This window comes from Netta rufina (assembly GCF_964035555.1).
Source record: "Netta rufina genome assembly, chromosome: 3".
Lineage (NCBI taxonomy): Eukaryota > Metazoa > Chordata > Aves > Anseriformes > Anatidae > Netta > Netta rufina.
The window spans coordinates 58,182,769-58,207,458 of record NC_140125.1 but is presented as its reverse complement, the minus strand read 5'-3'; the positions used below and the strand labels follow the sequence as shown (position 1 = coordinate 58,207,458).

Genomic DNA, 24,690 nt, shown 5'->3' with positions numbered 1-24,690 from the left:
TGGCTTGCCATCCTACCCCGTGTTTCCCTCTGTCCCACTAATGATATTCCCCAAAGAGCTGTTTGGTGTTGGCATCCCAGCGGGGAGGAAAGAAAAAAAGGGGGGAGAGGAGAAAGAAAGGAGAAGGAGGAGAAGGAGGAGGAGGAGGAGGAGGAGGAGGAGGAGGAGGAGGAGGAGGAGGAGGAGGAGGATTTGTCCATCCTTCTGTGTAAGGTTACATATTCATTTGTGTGCTGAGTTTGGTTTTGCACTGTAGCAAGGTAACAAAGGAATGTAGTCATTGGGGTATGTTGCTTTGGCATTTTGCACAAAGGAAAAACCAAACCAAACCAACCAAACAACAACAAAAACAAACACGAGACGAGCAAATTCACGCTTTTCATACTACTTGATACCACACTTGATAATGCCATCAGGAAGTGAACTCCCTTTCTTCACTTTTTGACCTATACTTACAAAAAGATAAGGAAAATGAAATGCTTCTTAATTTTCCCAGTTTTGTAAAAAAGGCTACCCACTCCTGACCAGAGAGATTCTCTTCATATTTTAGCAGTCCTTGGCTAGGGGTCCCTTCTGACTGTGGTTTTGTAGCTGGCCTTCTACCTGTCTGTTTGAACACCTCTAGGAATGGCTGTAAATTCCTTTGTCAACCACTGGCACTTGGCAAAATTTTGCTTTACTGGGAACGCAAAGATGCCCGTGCTTTTGCTGCAGCTTGGCAGGACCTGTGAGGCATCCTTTTGCAGACACAATTTCAAGAAGGCAGCCATTTTAAGATAGGTTAGGTGCATTTATTTTAATCTGCTACTTTCTGTACTGTAACTACTGTTGTTACCTCTTCATACTTGAAGACACTACTCTGACTTGATCATTTAATTCCACCCCAGATGTTCCACCTGCCCTCTGGATTTCAGTGTTTTATTGAATGCATTGCCATTTTTCAAAGCTAGCAAGAAAGTCACAGTTTTGAAAATATCCTAAAATATTTAGAATAACACAGATTTTTAAAATTGGACAGCTGAACTAATCTTTACAATATTTTTAAACATTATTTAAAAGTACTAGAAAATATAAAAACACGTACTGCTCAGCAAGCACATACAGTATGCTGTGAATTTACTATTAAATAATCAAACAAATTGTACTAAACTTGCTTAAGGAGAGGCTACAAGGCAGAATCTGTTACTGAGATTAGCTGTTACTCATTTCTTTGTTGGATAAACACTTCTCACACGGGTTCCCCATGAAGTCAGGAACCAAGGAGACTGACTGAGAAGATGAAGTTACAGAAGCATCCAGAGCAGAATATTCTGGCTCTTTGCAACTGCAAGCTCTCCACGATTGAATATGGTTTTAGGCTTTTACTCTCAGGTTTCTAAGAACACACTTTGGTGTCCATGGTACCTACTGGTTCCCAGAGACAGGATCTCTGCAAATAAAACTAGAAGCTGTAAGAAATCTGGTATCCTGATTTCGGTGACTATTATTTCAGTTATCATACTAAATCTGGCCCAGATTTTGAGAAATATTCCAGAATTCCAGCAGTTGAGTGATGTCACACAATGGCACATTTTAGTTAACTGTAGTAGTATTGACTATTTCATTCATATGAAGGCTTTACTAAGCTGCCTTTAAACTTGCTAATTCAGCTAATTAAGACTATTCTGAGACCATTTCCTGAGCATGCTGAAGAAAATAAATGAATCAGTCTGCCTGAAAGCAACCTGAGAGGTGGACCTGCCCATGGCAGGGGGGTGGAATTAGATGTCCTTTAAGGTCCCTTCCAGCCCAAACCATTCTGTGATTCTATGATTCAATGATGAAAACAAAGAAAGGAATCTGTTTTACTCCTGTAATCTTAACTGTAGGAACCTATCTTAGGCATTGCATCCCAAAGTCAATGGGTACATGCTGTGAAGAACAAGACTCTCCTTCCCTCCTCTGAACATGACCCCACCAAGCCAGAAGCCAGGCACACTGGTATAGCAAGATAGAAAACCTATATCCCTTCTGTGGTGACCTTACAGAAAATTCAGGCATGAAACGGGAGTCTCCCATTTCACTTCAGGAGCTTTGATCAGATATGAGGTATGCCTCTGAGTGAGGAAAAGGAAACAAATTATTTCAACAGCAGGTCAAAGTAAGAGCAAATTCTCACAGAATCAGGCATTACTTAGGTTTAGACTTTATCATCCTACATGTATATACTAAATATCTGAGGTTATTTATTACAAACTGAAAATAAACTAATCCAACACCTCTAAGATGTCCACAGAGAAATTCGTAATATGTACCACAATATATTTTCAATTACATGGTATTAAGAAAACACGGATGATTTTCTTTAAGAGATGCTGGCTTGCAGCCTAAATGCTTAGAGCACAGCTGCACTCAGTTTTTGCTATGTTAAGTATCTCAAATATAATCTTAAATTGCCACTCTCTATAGAAAAATAGCATCCCCCAAAAACTTAAATTCAAGTTGAGTGTATATTTTAAGAAGTCACAGAAGGAGCCTACAGCAGAAATGCCTTAACATTGACCTTTTCACTGCAATGACACAGATTGCTCACTTAAAGAACATCACTATTTCCTGTTTCAGCATCATACATAATGTACACATTACTACCGGATGGAAAAAATGTATAAAAAAAACTTTCACGTTGCCAAAGTCCAACTGAACACAGACTTATTTCCACAGGATGACTATAAAATAAAATAAAAAATAAAAGAGAGAGAGGAAAAAAAAAAAAAAAAAAAGCTACACAGGAGCCAAATTCATCTTAAACACTTCCTTTATAGGTAAAAGTTCTGAAACTAACCACAGCTCTTGAATTGAACAAATAACTGCTATCAAAGAGATGCCAAAACAGCCTACAGGACAAACAATCTTGTCAGTCAATTAGTAGCTAATTGATCTCTCTGAGCTCACTGCTTTTAACAGATCAGGTAAATATTTTGATTCTGGATGCCTAACCTTGCTGTGCACATAGGATTTTGTTGGAGGTGCTTCAACACGTCAGGTAATACAAAACCTACCTGTTCTGTCTGACCATGTTCAAGCACGGACAGATTAAACCTATTGTGACACCAAAGCAAAGGATTTGGATAATTCAGATACAAAACTAAACAAGAGAAGTATGTAAACTGTTAGTCTCCTCACACTGCTACTTATTTCCTTGGAGAAAACACTAAGAAACGAAAATGGACCCACATGAACCTTAAAATGTGATGGCACAGCAATGGCAGATCTGACAGCCCATACTTCCAGTATTATTAAAAATCTGGAAGGCAACAAAAAATACCACTGTCATTTTGTTCTTTTCCCCCACTTGTCTTTGAATCAGAGTATGTAGTGACATACAAGAGTAGCTCCCATGCAGAGAACAGTCAGAAACTGTTGTACACCACTGAGGCCCTCTTTAAACACTATTAACGATTGTTAAAGTTAAGTTGGTATGATGCATGATCTTGTTGGTCCCAATCTGTAGAAGAACGAATTTCACTCAAGGGTTAGATAAGTAGTCAGTAAACTGTATTTACTAAATGTGCAGAAAAGATGTATAACAGTATCTGAGAGGGTGCTGAGATACAAATGGGCTCTTAATTCTTGGGCTGCTCTCTTAATCAGCAGAAACTCAGCTCTATCTCACTTTCTTCTAAGCCACAGCAATTGAACAATGAGGATATCACACTAAACTGGAAATGCAAGACTCTATAGGGACTGCAATTAAGTTTTTGCATTTGCAAGAGCTGGTGAAAATTAGTGAGACTAAAGACCTTATTCTTAATTCAACACTTAGAAATGTGTTAATCAGAAAGGGGAATTTTATATTTAATAAAGGCCAGATTAACCAAACTATGAAGTTAGCAACATTTATGAACAATACAGTATATGCAACGGGCAAGGTTCCAGTGTGTGTGCGCTATGTAGTCTTTTCTAGATTCAAAAACACCATAAGGGTGTAAGAAGGGTCAGAGCAGTGCCACCAGACAGTTCAGACTGATAAGGTTGTCAGATATAATAATTTTCCTAACTGAAATTACATGCCATTTCTGAAATTGATTCTTCATTTTCACACAAGAACTGCAGAGTTGGGCAGCAGCTGGGAAGAACAGCCCAGTGTTGGTAAGATCCTGCTAAGGTATTACGAAGGATTTCCCCAAATTTTCCCAGGAAAAAAATATTTTCTTTTGTAAACATTACATCATTTTTAGGGACAAAATAATTGTTATTCTGTTGCCAAATGGAATATTAGAAAAATATTAGGCAGAGCCCTAGCATTTCCATCACAGAGGGAAAATACCACCGAATTTTCTGGGAAGTGATTTTTTTTCAGTTAAAGGTTATGCAATACTAATTATGCAATCACTGCAAGATTTGCAGACAGCTATGCTTCCTTTCATAGTGTGTCAGAAGAAGTCACCTGCACTTCATACAAAAGTATCAGTGTCTTTCAAATATTTTCCTGAATGGGCAAAGGCACCAACTCTGATGGATGCACTCACCCCAGGAAGAATTACATATGAAGACATATATAGTACCTGAACTTGCTTTTGTGTTTCACTCACACCAAGCTTATTATACAAGCTTATTTTAAAACCTTCCATTATTTACTAAACTCTGTGGTCACCACATGCCAAAACAAAAACAGATGTACACAAAGCATCAGTAGCATGTTCCTACAAATTTTTTCCATGATTTGAACCCAAAGTAGAGTGGGGTTTCGTGACGGCTTTATTTCAATCAATACTGAAGCCTTAGTTAAAATTCATCTGTGATCAGATATTAAGCCCAAAGCTCTATACATCACGCAGGTGTCACAACAGTCACTACCCTTCAGCCTTAATGTTTGGTTTTGATTAGTGACTGAACACAGGCATTTTACGGTAGCAAATCTGGTCACTTAGCATTGCCTGAAGACTAATGACCACTGTAGTGGTCACATAAGATACACTAATTAGACTGCACATTTAAGGATGATGTTTTGTTTATAGCCCTCAGGATGTTTAACAGGAGAAAAATAAAAAAGGAAAAAAAAAAAAAAAAGACAAAAAAAAAGCTCTTTTAAATTACCCTAGCTATTTTTTATAGTACTTCCTTCTTTTTATTGCATGAAGTATTGGAAGCCAGTATGCACAATATCCAATTGCATCAGAACACCTCTTAAAAATTTCAATAAAATATGCATACGCTTTCTTGCTGTGTTTTGTAGGTATAGGAGATGTTTCATTCTGTGCAGTTGCTACTTTCTACAAGACACAAATCAACTCTGCTTATTAATGTGATGACCACTCACCTGAGTGAACACTACTGAGAAGAAGAAGTTCTACCAAAAATGCCTGAATCTATATGCCATGCCTTTGTTACTCCACAGATTGATACTTGAGAGGGGAGTCCAAGCTGCCAGCTCAGTTACAGTCTCAACAAGAGAAATACACTAAAAAAAAAAACACAACACAACAAAACTTCTCTTGGGAAAGGCACTGTTCAGGTTTCACGAGGACTTGCTATCAGTCAAGTGTAGACAAGGGAGCATTATTCAGGGCCTCCCTAGTGCAAACAGCTCCTTAGAGTTTCCCATATCACACCAACTTTTGAAATGACTCCAAGGAAGCCTGCAATATGAAACCATTATCCTGTACTTCAAAAGTGGCACAACTGAACACCAAATCTCTCTTACACAGGAAAAGTCTAAGGACAGCAAAAACCTTAATATCAGCCACCAAGTGACACCTCAGCAGGGTCTAAGAGGACATTTTGAGAGCTAATGGTGCACTGAAAGGGAAAGAAACCACTGCTCAGCTCCAGAAAAACCCAGACAACTCCGTACAGGGTTCTCCTCCTACATCATGCTTGGCCCATTCCACCAGAATTAGTTTCTTTCCAGTGTCAGAAGTGGAAGTGAAATCAGCTGAAGATTTGACCCAGAAGTCTCCAAGGGTGCCTGTGATACACCAATGACACTTGTACACTATGAACAAAAGAAAGTACCATCAACACGAAGGCAAAGAGTATATGCACAGGCGTATAGGGCTTCATGTTTGCTAAGTTACAGTAAGACTGATTAATTGGTAAATGCTTCTTGAGATAGCTCTTAGTCTGAAAACCTCCACTGCAAACCAAAAGCACGTAAGCTATTTTCACTAGACTAAACTGCAGTGCTTTGGCACTCAGACCACCTAAGACAATCAACGCTTGCTTATTCAACTGAACTCTTTCCCCCACTTCTTTCTCCCTACCCCACTTGCAGGATTTGAGGACACCCTGTTCGCTTGGAGATGGTGAATCATTTCAAGCCAGAAGGCCCACACAGTTCCTCAAAAGACACAAAAGGTGTAAAAATAGCTCGTACTAATGAAGCAAGCACAGCGTCAGCAGCCAGATGAGCGTGGGTGATCAGATAAGGGTCTGCTGTTGCAAAGGGCAAATTATTAAGAGAATGCTTCTCTCTCTCTTTTTATTAAGCTTTGTTCACCCTTCTCTGGAATCAGCCCTCTGCAAAGTATGATAAATGACACCTGACAAGATTGACTCCTCCTGTAATTGCAAGTTTCATAGAGGCTCAGGAAGCTGTGCCTCACAAGAAGCTGAAGGTACAGTGGAGGTGTCACTAAAAAAAATAAATAAAGAGAGGCAAAAATAAAGCCTAAAAATAGCCAGGACTACCCACTGAGTATGACTGTGTAGGTATATTTAGCTAGTCTAACACCAACTTTACTTGTTAAAAACACAATCTTACCTTTATGCAAAACAGTTTCCTGTTTCTAAACATAACTTGAGAAACGAGAAGATGAGGGGAAAAAACTCAGATTTGGAACAGTCCCTTTTTCACTTAGATTACCAACAGATAAAATACAAAAAGACTGGGTAGAACTTCTACCTGGTGTCTGCATTCCAGCATCACATAATGAAGGGACAAGAGCTTGTTAACTAAGGCATCCTCCTTCAGCCGAAAGGACTAGGAAGTAGATTCAGAAGCAAACATGTTTTCAAGTACTTGCAAGTCTTCAAAACAGTATTGATGGGGTGGGCAGAGTTCCACCTGGGCCAAGACCTGGCAGCAGCACTGTGTTAGGCAGCTACTGTTCTTCAGCCCAACCTGCACCGTCCCCTCCACAATGCCTGAGCCAGCTGCAGCCACGCCACAACATTTGTGGGACCCTACTGCAAGCTGAACCACTAGAAGGATCTCAGAGAAAAGTTGTCTTAAAATTGAAGGGGGGAATGGTTTTCCTTGTTTGTTTTTTCTTCTAATCTGGAGCATTTCAATGACCAAGTTTACAACACAGTTCCTCCTCACCAGCACACAGAAAGCTTCTCCAGGGACCAGAAATGAGGCTCTGGGAGCTAAGGGAAGGTGGGAACTTGTCATGTCAGAGCCATTACCTCAGTCAGCATTACCCTGGAGAGAAGGCTATGCCCCACTAGAAGCAGACACGTAGGCCTGCATGCTAAAAAGAGGCTGTTGCACTTTTACAGCCCTATTCTGCAAATCTTGCCTACTCTGAGGCCAATTTACATCCCTTTTATCAGCACAAAGGAGCTGTTAGAAAGGGTGTAAATATAACTTACTGCCATTTTAAGCACTCCTACAGTGCTTAATAAAGTGGCACAAGTATAAATGACCATCTGGCCAAGTGATACAGTTTAGCATCTTATGAGGAATATTGAGAAGAACCACCAACCACACATGAATTTCTTATTCCCTGAGACCTGTATTTACAGGAATTAATGACTGTACCTCTCCAGTGTTGGTATATTTGTCACTGGGGCAGTAGCGGGCACACGTGGAGGAGTGGAGATGGGAGCTCAAACTCTCCCAGCAGCATCTGGTCCGTGCGCCCAGGAACAGCCCCAGCCCCGGCACTTGCTCATGATGCCATACCTGATGGTGTATAGTTACAGGATGACCAACAGCTAGGCAGTAGCAATATTCTGCAACCTCCGTTTCCGGAGCAACTTCACGCTTCTGCACGGCATTGAGTTTAACACAAAGGGAAAACAAGCCAGGCCCCAAGGACTCTCTGAAGAGTTTCTGCAACTGTTTAAACTACATTACTGCAACATTACTACTGGAAGTCATACACGTGCCAACTTTCTAGTGCTCCATTTGAGCTGTACAAGGAAATGGTCTTTTCTACAATTATGGTTTTTCTATTTAATGTTGTGACTCGTTTGGCTCATGCTTACATGAGGGTTTTGTTTCATTATTATCCATTCTTCCTGTGTGGCTCCAAAGACCTCACATCAATCACTCTGGGGCTGGGGTTACACAAAAATGCACAGGTTTATACCAGACCTTTCTTCTCATTTACAACAGGAAAAAAAGCCCACTGTAAGATACTGTCAACTTCACATGCAAGAGTCAATAAAAATGATTACTCTGGCATTACAATTTTTATTTTGTTCTTATTTTAAAACTAAAAAAAAAAAAAAAGAACACTGTAATTGAAGTTAATAAGATTATATTTTAAACATGAAGTCCAATGGGAAATTGCAAGCATGCTCTTTTCTTGATATGCTATGATTAATTCCCATTGATACAACCATCCTTTGTTCATCATCATAGCATTGCTTTTTCATCCTATGCCTTAGCAGTAAATTTAATAGTCACTGATTTTTTACCAGAATAGATAAACATTGAAGTGCAAGACAAATCAGTTGATACTATTATTCTTCAGACAATTTAATTTTAATCTGAAATTAAGAGTAAATGTTGTTCTACTACATGAAATATGAATGTAAAAATAATTATTAGTAGGTTTAAATACTGAAGACCATACGCTGGCAGTACATTTATATAAAGTTAATGAGGCTATATACCCAAAACCACCATGGGGCTCTTAAATTGTAATGCTAAAAGCAGAATGATCAGAGCCTAAACCTATCCCCCACTTCCAAATTTGGAAAAACTTTGTGTTTGAGTAATACACCACCTATCACCTATCCTTACAAATTTAAAGCTGAGGAAGAAAAAATTCAAAGGAGAAGACAAAATGCCCAATTCAATCTAAACCAAAGAAATGTGCTAACTTAGAAATAATCTGGGGGAAAGAAGTGCTACGTTCTCAGTCGGATCAGCCCCTGCCTGCCAGGGAGGGGATGTGGCAGCAGCTCTGGGTTGGGGAGGAGCAGGGCAAGGGGCTTCAGATTTAGCACGGAGATGGTGGGGCCATGGAGCTACATCCTACCGAATGCCACCTCCAACTCACAGCTCCAGGGCTGCTGGCTCACCTTCTTCTTGCCTCCTCTGCTACCCAAATTGGGCTGAGGGTCTGCTGGACTACTACAGAGCCCACCTATGGGGTGTTCAAGGTCATGAAAACTTTCTGCTTCCAGCATAACATGCAACAGTCACGATACAGGCGAGGTAACGAGCAGAAGTAAAGCAAGACAAGGTGTTATCTTTTCCTTTCGATAAGTTCCTGCTGTGGGATTTCTTCGTCAGCCAATGTTTGAAATGTGGGTGTTGGAAAGTTGTTGTCCTGCATGTAAGTAAGTCCCTAACTGTGGCCTACACAAGCACGTGGCACAGCAGCTCCCGGCACCCCGGGTCACACAGCCAGGATCTCCACAAACCAGCGGCAGCACTCCCGATTTTGCACGAAGGGCAGGCAAAGGCCAAGGAGGCCAAATGGAGGCTGCTGGCGCCACGTGCTCCAGCGAAGGAGAGTGAGGCAGAAGGTGACAGGAGCCATCGGGAGGTGGCAAGAAACGAGGCTGGTAGGTGAGGAGGGGCCGCGCTATCTCGCATCTGCCTGCATCCTGCTGCGAGTGCTCTTCCTGCCGCAGCCGCCCCGGCCGCCCCTGCGCGGTGGTGGCACTTTCACCAGCACCGCTCCCCTCCCACTGACCGGCCCTGAACGTGCACCCTGGTTTATGTCACCTCCCCAATGGGGCCAGGGATCTCCCAGCTGCCAGAGATAGATGCGGTTAGGATTAACGTTTTATTGGCATTTACGGCAGGCAAGCGGCGTGGCTCATAATGCAGTTTTTCTCTTGTGAAGACCTTAGGACGTGGGGGGCGGGTTGCCACCGGTCTGCCTGGTGTTGAGCGCTGACGTAAGGGCAGCTCCGGTTAGGTGCCGTGTGTCATTAACTTTCTGCTGCTACATCTGCTGATCACACACCCTCCTCCCAGCCTGTGTGTTTCGCTGACATCTGCAGGCACTGCTCTGCCGGGGGAAGCTGGCCCGCCAGCCTGGCTGTGGGGACAGGCCAGCTCTCCAGGTGGGATGGCCGAGGAGTTAGGTCGCTTCAGCTAGGATACACAAGTTAAAAGATAAGAAATAGGAGATATCTGCCCTGCCTGGTGTAATAATCACAATGTATTATTAACAAAAGTCAGGTTTCATCATTAACTTGACTCGGGTTTCAAGAACTGATCTCACCCTGATCATCCTCCAAATTGCACTTGGCGCTCTTCTCTTCCCTCAGAGCTGCACCAGTACCAGCTAGGAAGGCTGCTGGTAACAGTACGCGAAACAGAAAGCTCAGGTAAAAATGAGCCACAAATACCACAATGAAACAGGTGCAAAAAACTGCAGACAGATTTTAAATTGCCTGAACCCACTGCAACCTCACCACTTGGGCCTGATCCTGCCAGAAAAATGTGGCCTATTACTTCAAAGCGGTGGAGAGGAAAAGGGCTGACTGTCAGCAGGTGCTGCATGTGGCACAGATGACACAGCCCAGCCTGTTCTCCCCCAAAAGGTGTCAGGGAAGTCACTGCTCCCCTCTTGGATCTAAAAACACGAGAAGAGCCACCTACGTGTTTGCTGTAGTGAAGTAGCCAACTGTCTCAGTCACGACCCATCCGCTGCAACAAAAGGTCCTCGTTTGATTTTGTTCCTCCAACAAGCTCATCATCAGAGCTACTAAAATCTTCCAAAGCTTTTTCTCGACTTCGAAGTGTGAGATGAAAATGCCATTTTAATTGCGGATTAGTGAGGTCTGCTTGAATAAAATAACCCCAATCACTTGGATGAAACTGCATAACAAACATCGCTCTTCTAGCAGGGAGCCTAATTGCTCTGCTCGCACCAACAAAGAGCTGCTGGTTCATTAGAGCAAGCTAGAGGAGCTGCTGTTTGTATCCTTGCAAACTGGGAGTATTTGATTGCAAGACTGCTTATAGACGTTTGAGCCAAAATTCAGCCTCTGATTTCTGATCAGCAAAACTTAAAAAAAGATGCTGCCAGTCTGATTTTTTCTTTATAGCTTTCTTCAGTATAACAATTTATTTGTCACTTTAATCCATTCAAGGATGTCAAATCTAATTTCAAGGTAGGATTCGGACTTCTATATTCTGTGTAAACCCACTTAGCAAAAGACGTAGCAAGGATAGGACTGGTATAAACCTCATTGCTCTGTTTCACATGACATCTGGAAGATGCTGACAGTTACATTGCCATCCTGCAGCCTGATTGCACCAGAACTTTGCCAGAAAGTGCAAAGGGCAGAGGAAGGTCAGAAAAAGGCCAGCAGAGGAAGGCCATGGAAAGCTCAAAGGCAGCCACAGTTCCTGTTGGCTGCTCAGAGCAGATTTGTATGGGAGGGGACCAGGCAGATGGCATGGGAGATACAATTTTGTCTTGTCCAACAGGGTAAAAATTTGCTGAATCACATTAATGGGGACCATAGCAGGTAGTCTCACCATGATGTCCAGGAGCTCCCTTTGCCTGTTGCAGTTGCCCCCAGGTGCAGCCCTGTGCATTCATGCTGCTGTGCTTGGGTTTCTCTTTCCAACCACTTCTCCCCTCATCATACAAATCTGAGAAGCCATTGCTTTATACTTTAGGAACACGTATTTCTGTTTCTTTTCCTTCACCACCATGTTCAGACTGAATGTATTCTGAATGGAAAATATAAATGTAAATTGAGGCAAATACCTGCCTCAGTAAGTCTACCGAAAGCAGCTAATTCTCTCCAACTCATACTCCACATGTGAATGCATCCACATATAGGCTCAGCCGTACCTGCAGTACAGTGTTTGCCAATGAATGTTTGGCAGTCAGGGACGGCACAAGTGCACCCAGCTGGTTTTTATTTTTCAATAAAAGGTTATTTACATTTCTAGATACAAGGCATTGCTGGGACTGCTCATAAAATGTAACACACATGGATTCAAAAAAAAAAAAAAAGGAAAAAGTAAAGGTGCAAAAAAGAATTTTTTTTTTCCTTTTTTTAAAATGCAGTTTGATTCACTTTGTGAGAAAGCTAATAGTAATAGGCCACCAGTGAAATGGAAAGTGGATCAAAACAGCGTAATGTAAGCCTTCAAAGCAGAGGAAAACTCCACATGGGATGTTTTCAGGAAAACCGCTCAAATACAGTGCTACTAAATGTGATAAGGGTTCGGGAAGGTCAGGTCTTTGCACAGCCAGGACCATGCTCTGCCTTTCACCCAAGATGCTCATCAGGACTGGAAACCAAACCTATTTTCCTGACAGGTCATGAATTAAATAGCTGCAGCTGGTTTCCAGGATCTCTTTCCTTCTGCTAGCAATCTCACATAGAAACAATAAAATTACTGGCACTATGAATTAGTTCTAGAGGTATTTTTTTCAGTCACAAAGCTATTGTATGGTATTTCTTCTCTGGCACACATAAATTCAGTAAGCACAGAGCACCCACCAGTATTAAGGGAAGATCACATCTAAAACCACAGGTCCCAGTTATTGCAATGCTGCTTGTTACAGGAACTTCATCTATGCTAACACTCTGCTAGAGCTGTCCAGGTCATAGTAGTAATAACAAACAACACGGGAAAAGTTAAAGGAGAATCAATATAAGTGGGACAGAATTGTTCGTTGACATTTTTAAGCCCCATTACTGTCGATCCACCCATGAACAGGTCTGAATTTATAGCAAAGGAAACAATAAGTCCATGACGGCACTGTAGGAAGTTTCAATCTCAAAAAGTGTCTACCTGAAACTACCTGGAAATCAAGATCACGCTGCTGAAATTCCCACCAGTCCAATACTTTGTTTCATCCTTGGTTTTCTTTTTCCCTCTGCATTCAACTGAGCTGCTCTATGATTATTTTTCTGCAACTTTCAGCAAAAGTAGATACAGAAGGCACAATGGACAAGCACTGAGGGCATCTAGCCCACAGAAGACTTAGCCTTTGTCCCCCTTGAGAAATGGATACAATGCCAGCTTGAGTGGACTCTGAATCCTAGCTTTAATTTGACAGAAGGTGAAATCAGACTTACCTACCTCTTGCTTAAATACTAGTCTTTCCTCAGCGTCCCTCTGTTTTCCACAAAAATACTCTTCTTCCCGTTGGTGACCATCTATGTAGGCACAGGATCCAAACTCTTTCCCACCGTGTCCTCAACATCTGCATGTTGTCTCCCTCTCTATTGACAGCTTCCAATAAAAGCTTCCTTTAATAGAGTTGTCCTGACTCACAGGTGTGGGGGGGAGGGAAGCTGACCTCGCTGCAGCATCAAGAGTCTCTGACGCATTTTGGGAGGCTGTGGTTTCAGGTCTGAAAGAATTCAGCCTTGTTTTTGACTAAGTTTTAAAAGCTCAATTTCCAAAATACCACCCCATAGCTCCGTGTCCGTTTGCAACTCGATCTTGTTTAGTGGCTCTACTTAGCAATATCCAGGGCTTTGGACATACACTTGACAGATTAGCAGTGCTCACCAGCAACAGAGAGTTTCTCAGAAACACAGCCACCCGGCCTCCTCGCTAGCTCCACCTCTTGTCCGCCCACTCCCAGTTTCAGACATTTCACATTCCAAAACTGGAAGTGTCTATGCACCATAAGGTCACAGTATTGCACAACCAGCCCAGCTCCTTCTAAGAGCTACTGCATCCTCAGAAGTACACCAACAACAACAGCAAGAGGGCTGTTTACAGTGAATTTCTATCTGAGTGGGAGTATTTTCTCCAAGAATCTTATAACAAGGACATGAAGTGTATGGCTCTTCCCTGCGTTTGGTAAAATTGCTATTGAGATGGCACTTATTTAATGCTTCCACATCTGCATTCCTTCCCCTTTAAGCTGCCTTTTTAAAATTTGAGAATTAATTTTAACACTTCCCCTAAGTATTTCTGTGCTGGATAATTTTAGGACATGCTAAACAGAACAATTTCTGACTATCTTAAATTTAGAACTGAGGCCGTTCATAGTTTTCGCAATGCAACTGTGAAATACGACTGATTGTCACCAATGTGAGTTTTGCTAAAGGATTTATTTTCTTATAATCAAATGATCTGAATAACTTCTACGATCCCTCCTTCATATAGTCTTTAAATTCCAATAAGTAAATGAAAACTCTGGTTTCAGTTATCACCCAAAAACACCTTATCAAGTATAGCGGACTAAAAGTAAGACAAGTTTTTGGTTTTGTTTTTTCCCCCAAAGGACAGTACATTGGTAGAAATGGTGTTGTCACATTATGTTACCTCTGAAACTGTGTTCAGCATTTCAGCTACAGCTAAGTCTTAGCTGTTAGCACAGAAAATATATTTGGCTTTCCCTTGAATGCCAAAGAGCTGGTAACTGCCAAAGGCATTTTTTGACTTAATTAATTAAATGGCCAGTCCGTATGTGTCACTTCTTTCAATTCAGGTCTGTTCCCTTTTTCCCCAGCAGCCCAGGGCTGCTGAGCAGTAGAGAAGCAGAAGGGCTTGGGGCCACAGCTGCTCCCCAGCACTCTCAGGTGAGAATAGGGCTGCTGGTGGACAACATTCAGAAATCTGATTCAGGCCACTCAGTTAAAAGTATGATGGCAAAACCAAACCAGCGACAGAGCAAGAGGGAAAAGGAAATAGAATCCTGTAAAAGAAGCAGAACGAGGGACGAAGGAGGACCCTTGCTCTTCTCTGTTTCATTAGCTGCACTGGCATACTCTGCTGTGGGTAGCCTGGCACTTGTGTTCTGAGTCATTCATCTGGAAAATATAACGTGATTGAGAATCAACTGCCCTTCGTCCCACGGAAGAGACACTTAAAATGGAGCTAATGGTTTAAAGTTACTTAGCTCCTGTTTGGTCTCTGAGCAAGTAAAAGGTTAGACTGTAATATTTAACCACAACTCCCGTGCCCTTCTGAGAAGCACCGGGGAGACCGCCTGAAGGAAAGTCAGACATCTGACATGCTGTTTCCTGTGCACATGTGGTGGAGAAATCTCCAACAGCCTCCAGTCTCATGTAGACAGAGAGCTTCCTCCCGTGCAGCAGCATGGTCGCTGGTACAGCCCATTTCCTTCTGGGGGACAAGTTTCCCTCAGGGATGGCAGGAGCATGCCACCAGCCACGACCATCAAACCTGAGAGATGGTCACTATTCAATATCATCAAAGGTTTGGTGCATTCAGTATCATTGGCAACACGTCTACATAAAAGCAGGATGTGTGTCCCCACCCACCCCCAAGGAGGGACAAGAAGAAGATTAACAAAAGTCTGGAGACACAGTACTGTAAGGAGAACACCACATTTACTACAAACCTTGCTGAACTATTCAAACTGTTACTTGAAAAAGTAAAAGTAGTATTTGTGATATGAGCATTCATTCATTTTAAATGTTCATCCATAAGAGGTCACTGTGTGATTCAATGAACACCTTGGTGTCAGCAGCATTCCTCTCCCTTCCCACATGCTCCACACCAGATGTCCAGTCATCTTCAGTAATGTCCCAGCTATTATCCAGCTGCCTTCTGTAGGGAAAGCTAAGGCAATAAGGCAAGAAACGTGTAGGCGTCCGTCAAGCGCTTTGATTGTATGACCTTAGCCGATTTTACCATCACTTAAATGTACCTACTTTTCATTCATCATTAATCTCAAATGGATCCAAGAGTTTTACAACTGCTGTAGAAGTTTTAAATAACTGGTAAAAAATACATGAAAATCTGGGAGACTGTGTTTGAACAGCAAAGACAGAAGCTCACACAACAGCTCCTCTGGTTTCCTAGGGACTGTGGCCTCTGGTTTTGAATCTGGCTCACCAAGATACTGTTTTGTTACTAGCTGGTAGATGCTTTCACCACAGTGACTCCCATATACCATGGGACATGTAGGCCTGACAAGCTGACCTGCCCATAGGAACTTTTCAAGCATGAAGCTTTTGTATTGCCATTTGCCATGACATGAGAGGGAGTAATAGACAGAAGTAACTTAACGACAACTGTAACTATGTTAGCTCAGTTCAGCTCATCAAATATCTTCTTGGTGAATTAAGGTGACTTAAAGGGAAGTACTTCGTTCAGAGATTTCCATGGAAAAACAAAAGCAAAAAATAAAAATAGGCAATATGGAAATTTTCCAGTGGAAAACTTGTTCTTGTGGAAATTCCTCTTTCAATTGACAAATTGTGTTTATGGGAAGTTCCTCCGTAGGCATAGACCTCATGCTGAGAAGTTTAAAAGCAGCTCATATTTGACCTGCTGCTCTCGTCAGATAAAATGAGGGACCAGAGCCCTCATCTTTCCCTTTTGCCTATGCACTCCCTGAAGCACACATGCAGTCCCACCACCAACATATTGACTGCAGCCACAGTACTCACCTGGTTACTCAAGCATGTGGAGGGACTCTTGAAGAACTGATCCCAAATCAAGATTAATTACAGGTTCTTATACATAAGCTGTCCCTGATAAAGCTGCCACTGACTTCAGCAAAGTTTTGACCAACACAAGGGATTGCAGGCTTGGGAAAGTCTTAAACAAAGCTCCTTAGAGTTGACTGCGCCACAGACAGGGAACCTGGGCCTAACTTTTACATGATTATGTGAATGGACCTAAATCATGGATGGGACTTCATCACTATTAATTGTTTTACACTGGCTTAAACCAGTAAGAACTACACACTCCACAGCTAACCTTACAGGAAGTAAGACAAACATTTTTAGTGAGCTTCCTGAGGGTCTTCTAAATTTGCAGCAGGAGCACTGAGTAAGCGTCTCCTTTACAAAGTGATATTAGAAAAGCATAAACCATTCATTATAATGTATTTTCTTTCTATCAACCACGCTAGTATGAATCACCATACTGTGTAAACAGGCTAGAAATCATATTTATGGCAGGGCTCAAACTATCTCAGCATGTTAGAAGAAGAAAAAATCTGTTTGAGTAGGCAGGTTTGTAAAACCCCTCACAGTCCAGAAAGAGGCATCAAGTCCCTAAATCATTCACCTGAACTTTTGCGGTGATTTACAGTAGTTCTGTATAAGCCTTGTAATTTCACACTAAGGCATTTTTTACCCCAAATAAAATGTAGATCCCTTTGGGGAAAACCAGTTAATTCTACTGGCAATATGGGACTGAACTTTACAACTTACTCCCTGTGCATCTTGTTTCCATGCTGACTGAACGCTGGCCCATGCAGGCTATCCAACAGTATCTCTGAAACCAAGCCGAGTTGGAAGAGTTTGGGCACTGTGGAGCTGGGGCAGGAGCACCAGCCCCAAGGTGCTGCTGAGGAGGTTGCCGGCAGCTGGCTGCCTGCCCACTGCCATGAGGTGAAGGAGTGGACAGAGGCCGCTGCTCAGCTGCTACAGTGACCTTCAGCTATGCTGATCTGCGATGTGAATACACCCCTGGGCCACGCTCTTGTTTCTAAACCACATGCTTTCTTAGCGATATGCAATGCTACGTACACATACATGGTGTTGGGTTCACATATATAACCCCACATCCATACTGCGCACGAGGCCCGCAGATTTCTCACCGCCCCCAGACACAGAATGGCCAGCCCATTATAGCAGGGGATGCTCTGCACCGGGAGAACGCAGCAACCACACGTGCTCACTAAGGCGTGCTGTGTGGCTGTAAAAATCATATATGCTGAGGTCAACTTGCAAGCAACAAGAATTACAGAGATCAGTTAAAAAAAGATCATGTCTCTCCACCACAAAGAGTTATGCTTTTGGGACACTGCAGTAATAAAACACAGTTACAACGAAAATCTCACTCAATACACCCTTTTTTATTGAAGTGGCATGAAGGGCATTTATTTTCAGTCAGACACTCGAAGGAATACCCCACATGCTAGATAGATAGCGTCATGTCACGCAGCAAGTTGTCTCTTCCAGCATGTTGCAGAGGTCTACTGCACTGAAACGTATGTGATAAGAGCAAAGGGCCCAGGCTCCTTTTCATATTCTCTGCATACCTGTTGCTATCACACAGCTGCTCTCAAGTCTACAATTTCCTGTGCAGTACAAACTGCATACCACTTCCCCTGCAGAAAAAAAAAAAAAAAAAAAAAAAAAAGCCTTGCTTGTTCTTAATTGACGATGGAAATACTGTCATATTTTCCACTAGCCAAGCTTGAAACCATTACTGAACGAACCTTCATTAATTTTTCCACAACATTTTGCAGAAATGTCAGGAAACAGCTGCACCAGAAATGATTAACTGTCCTTATCACGAGGGTTTCATTGGCCAACTTCAAATTATATAGTTTTTCTTCTTTCAAAATTCTACATTCAATGATGTTTTTGTTATTCTTTAGTTGAATATCTCAATACACTACTTTCTTTTCAAAAGTATCCAATTACACAGGTTTAGTGGTGCACAGAAATTTTACGATCAGTGGAAGAATTTGTACAGTTTGGAGCTGCATACTTCTAGGAAAAGATTGCTTCCTGCAGATTGCTCAGCTGTGTCTTTCTTGGATCAAATTCAATGAAATTCACAACTTGAAGTCAGATTGTGTTTGCCAGTCAGACCGAATTCATTATGCAGACAAACTTTTCTTGCTGCGTTTTCTTTCCTCTCCCGTTCTACCCTTTTCCTTTCGCCTTTTCTCTCCCCACATTTTCTCTCTTACCTCTTCTTCAAGCTATACTATGCATCAAAACTTAACATACAATGCACAGTATGTTTACTGGCAAAAACAAGTGGAACAGTGTGTTTCATAATTCCAAACATGCAACCTTTGAGATGCTGAAGGCTTGGTACAAAATAGATTACAGCCATCTGGAGCTAACTGCTAGCACGGATCTGAGATTCCCAACTAACCAAAACTTTTCAGGCTCAGAACTTATTAGCAAAGCATCTGTGAGCAAAAGAATCCTCTAACATGGATTCGCACAATTGCAATGGGCATTATGTATTTTTTCCAAAATGTAAATTCTTCAGATTTCTCATAAGAATACAGCGACAAGAAGGAAGGCTCACAGGATTACTTTTAAAGATCTACATAATCCAAGTTTCTTGTTTGCATTTTGAAATATTTAATTTAGCATTACTACAGCATGACAAGTTAAAACAATTCTGTGTATTTGTCACCAGCAAATTCAAAACCACAATTGTTCATTCTATGTCTGCATTGAAGCTGTGAGCCTTGCATATGTAACCTTAGGATATATTTAGAAAGAGGGAAAAGTGTATGTGAATAGGTAAATGCATGTATTAGAAGTTACATAAAATGAATCTCACTGGGTGTGGTTCAGTGTTAATAACCTTATCACACCCCGTCCATAAAAAAAATAAATTGTCTGTTTGTTGAAATACAGTACATAAATGGAGGTTTATCTAGTTATTATGAAAGGATCCTTCTTGCTGCCTGTAATTCAAAATGATTTGCATTTCTTGCTTTTTAAATCGGTCCTTTCCATGGCAGTGTGCATTGTAGCACACGATTCACCAGCAGCTCTGCTCAGAAAGAGCCAGACGCTGATGCCCTCACCCTGTGCTAGGTCTTCGTTGTTTTCAGCAGGTATACAGCTGTCAGAACCTGACTCAGAACCTCTAACATAGCCCAGTATTACTATCAAATTGGCACAGTGCTGGTTACAAAACAGATCTGTTTTTAAATTACTTTACCAAGATATTTGTGGAGACAGCAGAAATTGCAGTACACTATATTCTGTTTAAAATAAGCATGAATATATATGGATTCTATTTACAATGTATGAAATACCGCCAAAAGTGACCAGTTTTTCTACAGATTCAATTTTGTAATATGCAATGCTGAATTTCTCCTTCACATTATCCTTATCTGTCTCTGTTCTAGTTTAAAAGCAGTAGCTTGCAGTGCCAGAGGATTTCAAGGACTGTGTCCTTCCAATATATGGCATGTTAATGCACTGCTTGCTATTGAATGCCCAAGGGCAGGGAGACTTCAAGTCACAACGTTCATTTCTGCCCCCTCCAGCTGTTTTTGAGCATCTTTCTTCCTACCCCAGACTGTCAGAAAACTAGCAAATAAATTTGTTATGCTACTATCCTGCTCAGCCACCTCCTGGACGTAGAAGAAACATGCTTTTCTCTCTCTGACTAGTAGTGGAACAAGAAATTAGTGTTCTTGTTTTTCCTTGCACTTCCACATCCTGAGCTCAAACCACCACCACTGAAGAACAGCCTTCTGCTCACACACAGTCATCAACAAGCAGCAGGATCTAAGGGCAATGCCATAACAAAAAGAGAGACCTTGAACTTGCTTTACCCTTTGCATGGTCATTTATATTTGGTCAAAGTGGATAACAGCTCCTTTAGCACTAGGGTAGTGGCATTTTATGCTCGCCTGGCATTCACTTTACCCAGGTATAAATAGCAAAAGGTTTCAGACAGTAGGGAATCGGAACCAGTATCTTCAGAGGATTCTCAGCCAAAATAAAGCAGCTAGTCCTCCACACCACAGCTTGTACAATCTCCCTCTGCTGCAAGAATCAACCCCTGCAGGGCGCCTGGGACTGCTGGTTTGGCAGCATTGCATGCTCCTGTCTTCAGGGAAAATGTGCCTTCCTATCTCCCCATATCTAGCTGTGGAATCAAACTGCAAGTTTTCACCTGTAAAGGAGGCAATATAGGGATCAGTTTCTTAATGGGAGTCTTTTATTAGCTCACATGGCATATTTACTACCCTACCAGTATTAAGCGCTTGCTTTAATATCCTTAGCACAGAAAGTTGCAATACATATTATCATAGTTGCAATGGCACCACTCTAAACTACATTAATTGAGAGCATCTATTCTAAAGTTCAGCTGTTCCAAACCACCATTACTAGGCTGACAAATTATAAGGGGAGTTCTCAGCATTCAAGAGAGCCACAGCAGCAAGGGCCCAATGCACAAAAGTACCATTAAGTTACACACTAATGAAACCTGAAAAATTTATGCTAAAAACCCATTTCGGAGGATGGCTGCCACACTCTTGTGTACCAAAGTTCTCAATTTTCCCCTTAAATCCTGCCTGGTGAGTCAGGACATGGCTAGGTTTCGGTACTCCATTACTCCTGCTTATAAATTTCACACACTGTTAATGCTTCCCAAACAGGGAACAGAGCTCAGTGCATGAGGACAGTTTGTTTCCCTGCTGAACTTTCACTGTAAATTCCACAGGACCTATGGCAAGCATGATGCGTAGTTTTTTGCAAGCATGTTCCCTGTTAACACGCCTGCTGACAGGCATTAATTTGCACTCCTCTCACCTAGCTCTGATCCCAGGCTGCATGGGAAGATCTCAGGTCTCAGACTGCAGGGGGGAAATAGTGCAATGCTCATAGACACAACCTCAATTGCAAGGACTTGCAAAAGGATGAATAAGAAGAGATATCCCATATAGCAGCACCATGGACTGCAGAATACTTGGGATCAGTTCCAGGTTTCAGCAAAGTGTCAAGGGACAGCCCATTTCAATTTAATGCCTGCCATTCCTTCCTTCAATTCATATATAGAATGAAACAGAGGTCCAATCCCATTTACAGTTCTCAAAAAAACGACAGTTTTATCTCAAAATACATTGCATATTTTCCTTGAACGCTTCCTGGGATCATGATATGGCATGAGAATCTTGTATCTTCTTTATATGCCTAGTTCTTACGGTTGCAGATAAATATTGAAGAATAATAATAAAAAAGCCAATGAAACATTTCCTTAACTTTTCACTATTTTAAGTCAGTCTTATTACATTCGGAAGGCTAACCAATACACAGATATTGGAGAAAAGGAGCTCCTCAGTGCTGCAACAAAACTAACTCTGTCTATTACACGAAGGCACAGTCTCTGAGACCAAGTCAATGTGAAATCTGTCCAACCTGTGACTAGCACCTTGAACAAACATGGAGCTGCAACAAGTAGCTGAAAAGAGACCTTTTCCTGAGAAGATAAACTGTTTTCTGAACTGTGTGTTACCATAGCTAAACTGCTACTGGGAATCCACTAACTTTAAGCTAGCTTGGGTATCATGATACTACAGTGTCATTATTTTCATAATCACAGTTTGCATGTACCCATGTGTTCAAGACCCAGAGGAAAAAATAAACCTTGATCTTAAGTATCGTCAACAATGCACTTGAAATGGCAAGATGGTCAAACAGAAACCACCAACTCACTCTTTAGGACAATTAAAAATGATAATAATAATAAAAGCAGCTCTTTTAGATATCAAAACCCCATCCACTTTTTTTTTCTTTGTATTTTTTACAAGTAAATTTTTCTGCTAATTTCTTTCAAAAAGTATGCTCCCTGGATTCTTCATGAAAGAACTGTACAAAGAAGAGAAAGTGGGAAACCAAATATACAGTCAAAGCAAAGACACCATTTCTGAATCACCAAAAACATAACCTGTCCAGAAAGAGAAATGCTTCTGGTTTCAGCAAGAGGTGAGTTCACTTGTAACAAAAGGACAAGTAATCAGTTACTATTTAAATGTGAGTGACTTCCAGTTAAAGCTTTCTGAGAACAAAAAGATATTCACCTAGGCCTGCTCCCCCAGCTCATTTCAACCCATTCTTTCCTTGCTTTCCTACCTGGCGGCTGCCGTCAAAGGTGCAAGTGAATAATGGTTCCAGTCAAGGCAATTCGGTTCAGCACTCCAGCGAATATGGCTGTTCACACTCTCCTCCACCTATTTAGAAAAATAAATACGAAGGATTTTTAAGGATTTTTGTCAAGTCAGCCTTGATTTTATAACCTATGTGATATATGCTGTGAAGCACAGATAACCACAGCTTGCATTGTACCCAGAGTTCTTTCTTCCAGGCTTCCCTGTGCTCTTGAATGCCTGCATGTGAGATGCCACTGCAGGCTACATGCCAGGGATGGGCAATGAGGAGAGCATCCCAGGGTGGCTGTGCTCCTGGAGAGGGCTGCACCCCAGGGGAGCTGACAGGGAACCACCTGACAGCACAAGGTCCCAGCAGGAGGCCCTGTACGTCCCCTCTGCTCTTCGCCCAGCCGTGCCCCGTGGTGCATGGCTGTGACGCTGGGCCCTGGCTGGCCGCCCTCGTGGAGCAGCTGGGTCACCGCAGCAGGGAAGGTGCCTGCTCCTCAAGGGCTGACGAGCACTGTGGCAGAGGAGCATGGCGGAGGCCTCTGACAGGAAAGTGCCAAACTTGGCACACTGGACTTGCAGATCGGTGGCCATGGCCTAACCAAGCTCCCACAGGAGTATGCAGAAAACCTTCCTGGACTTCCCCTGAGCACAAGGGCTCCTCACACTGCCCTGTACCCCAGACAAAAGCCTGACCACCACGCGGGTGGGCAAAGCCCCATGCTTCCACCATCAGCAGAGCACAAACACGAGCTGAGGGAAACAGGGTGCCAACACGTGAAGGGTGAAGGAGGCCTGGAACTAGTTAGTAGAAGGCATGTGCTTATGCTTTATGCTGTACTGTTTGCTATCAGCAACAAAAACAAATAGCAAATGATAATGTGTTACTAACCAGCAATGTCAACAGTGGTCTATACAGGCATCTGAGTATATAAAATAACATATGCTCTGGCTCCAGCCACTGACACTTTATCACATCAATATACAGCTTTCTAGGAAATGAATCTGGATGCGGAGCCAGGAACCACTTTTCAATCTCTGAGCAGACAAAGCCCAATACGTTTTTAATCTATGGGTGAAACTTTGGCAAGGCTGCACTCAAGGGCAAAATCCTGTTTTTAGCAGGGCCAGTATTTCACTCTTGATTTTTACAGCTAGCCTGAGAAAAGTTCCAGTCAAAAAACAAAGCAAAGCAATAAAGAAGTCACGAGTCTTTATTAGTCCACCCTTCACTGAAACCTAGGGGTGCTCCAAATTGCAGCTTGCTTTCCCTGTTAGTATATGGATACCCTCTAGCCCTCAGCCCTGTGCTTTATGCTTTCAGACAGGCCAAGCTGGCTTTAATGATGCTGGCTACACTTGCATAAAGTTTTTTCTAATGAACATGAATTGCAAATCTGTTTATCTTGCCCCCAACCCAAAGACAAGGGGCTCATTTAGACTAAATACTCTCGATAGCAAGCTGGGAGGAACAGAGGGGACTTCCATTAAAAGACAACAAAAACATAAGTGAAATATATCATTTATGACACAAACTCATACTGCTGTTCCAGCTTCAAAAAAGTCTTTGAACTGAAATCCATGAGGAATGCTATATCCTGTTTTCACCAATTTCTCTTTTAGCTTTTAACTGATGCGAGTCAGCATATTCACTCATGCGGTAGACTTCACTGTCTTCAGCGGCATTCCTCAATGGATACATTAGGGTCAGATCCAAGTGTGAAAGACTCCACCTGACTTCCATGAAAGTTGGGTCAGTTTCTGAGTATTTAAAAAGCTTAATCTTTACTTATAATTAGGTAAAATATTATCCAAAGTTCTGGTTAAGGACAGTATGATTTTGTCTAGACAGTACTAATGCCTTTCCTTACTAACTTAAAAAACTTACAGAAATGTTGGAGCTAACAAAGAATACATGCTCTGAGGGAACAGCCAACCGACAGAGCCTCTAACAACT

At 42.0% G+C, this 24,690-nt stretch overlaps 1 protein-coding gene across 2 annotated transcripts in view; it reads right to left on the bottom strand.

Moving 5' to 3' along the window:
• Positions 1-24,690, bottom strand: part of HIVEP2 (HIVEP zinc finger 2) — a 135,245-nt gene that overhangs the window by 32,233 nt on the left and 78,322 nt on the right. For both annotated transcript variants that reach the window (XM_084284383.1, XM_084284384.1), the window contains one exon: positions 22,711-22,808. The gene's annotated coding sequence lies outside the window, so the exon portion shown is untranslated. The remainder of the gene's footprint in view (positions 1-22,710; positions 22,809-24,690) is intronic.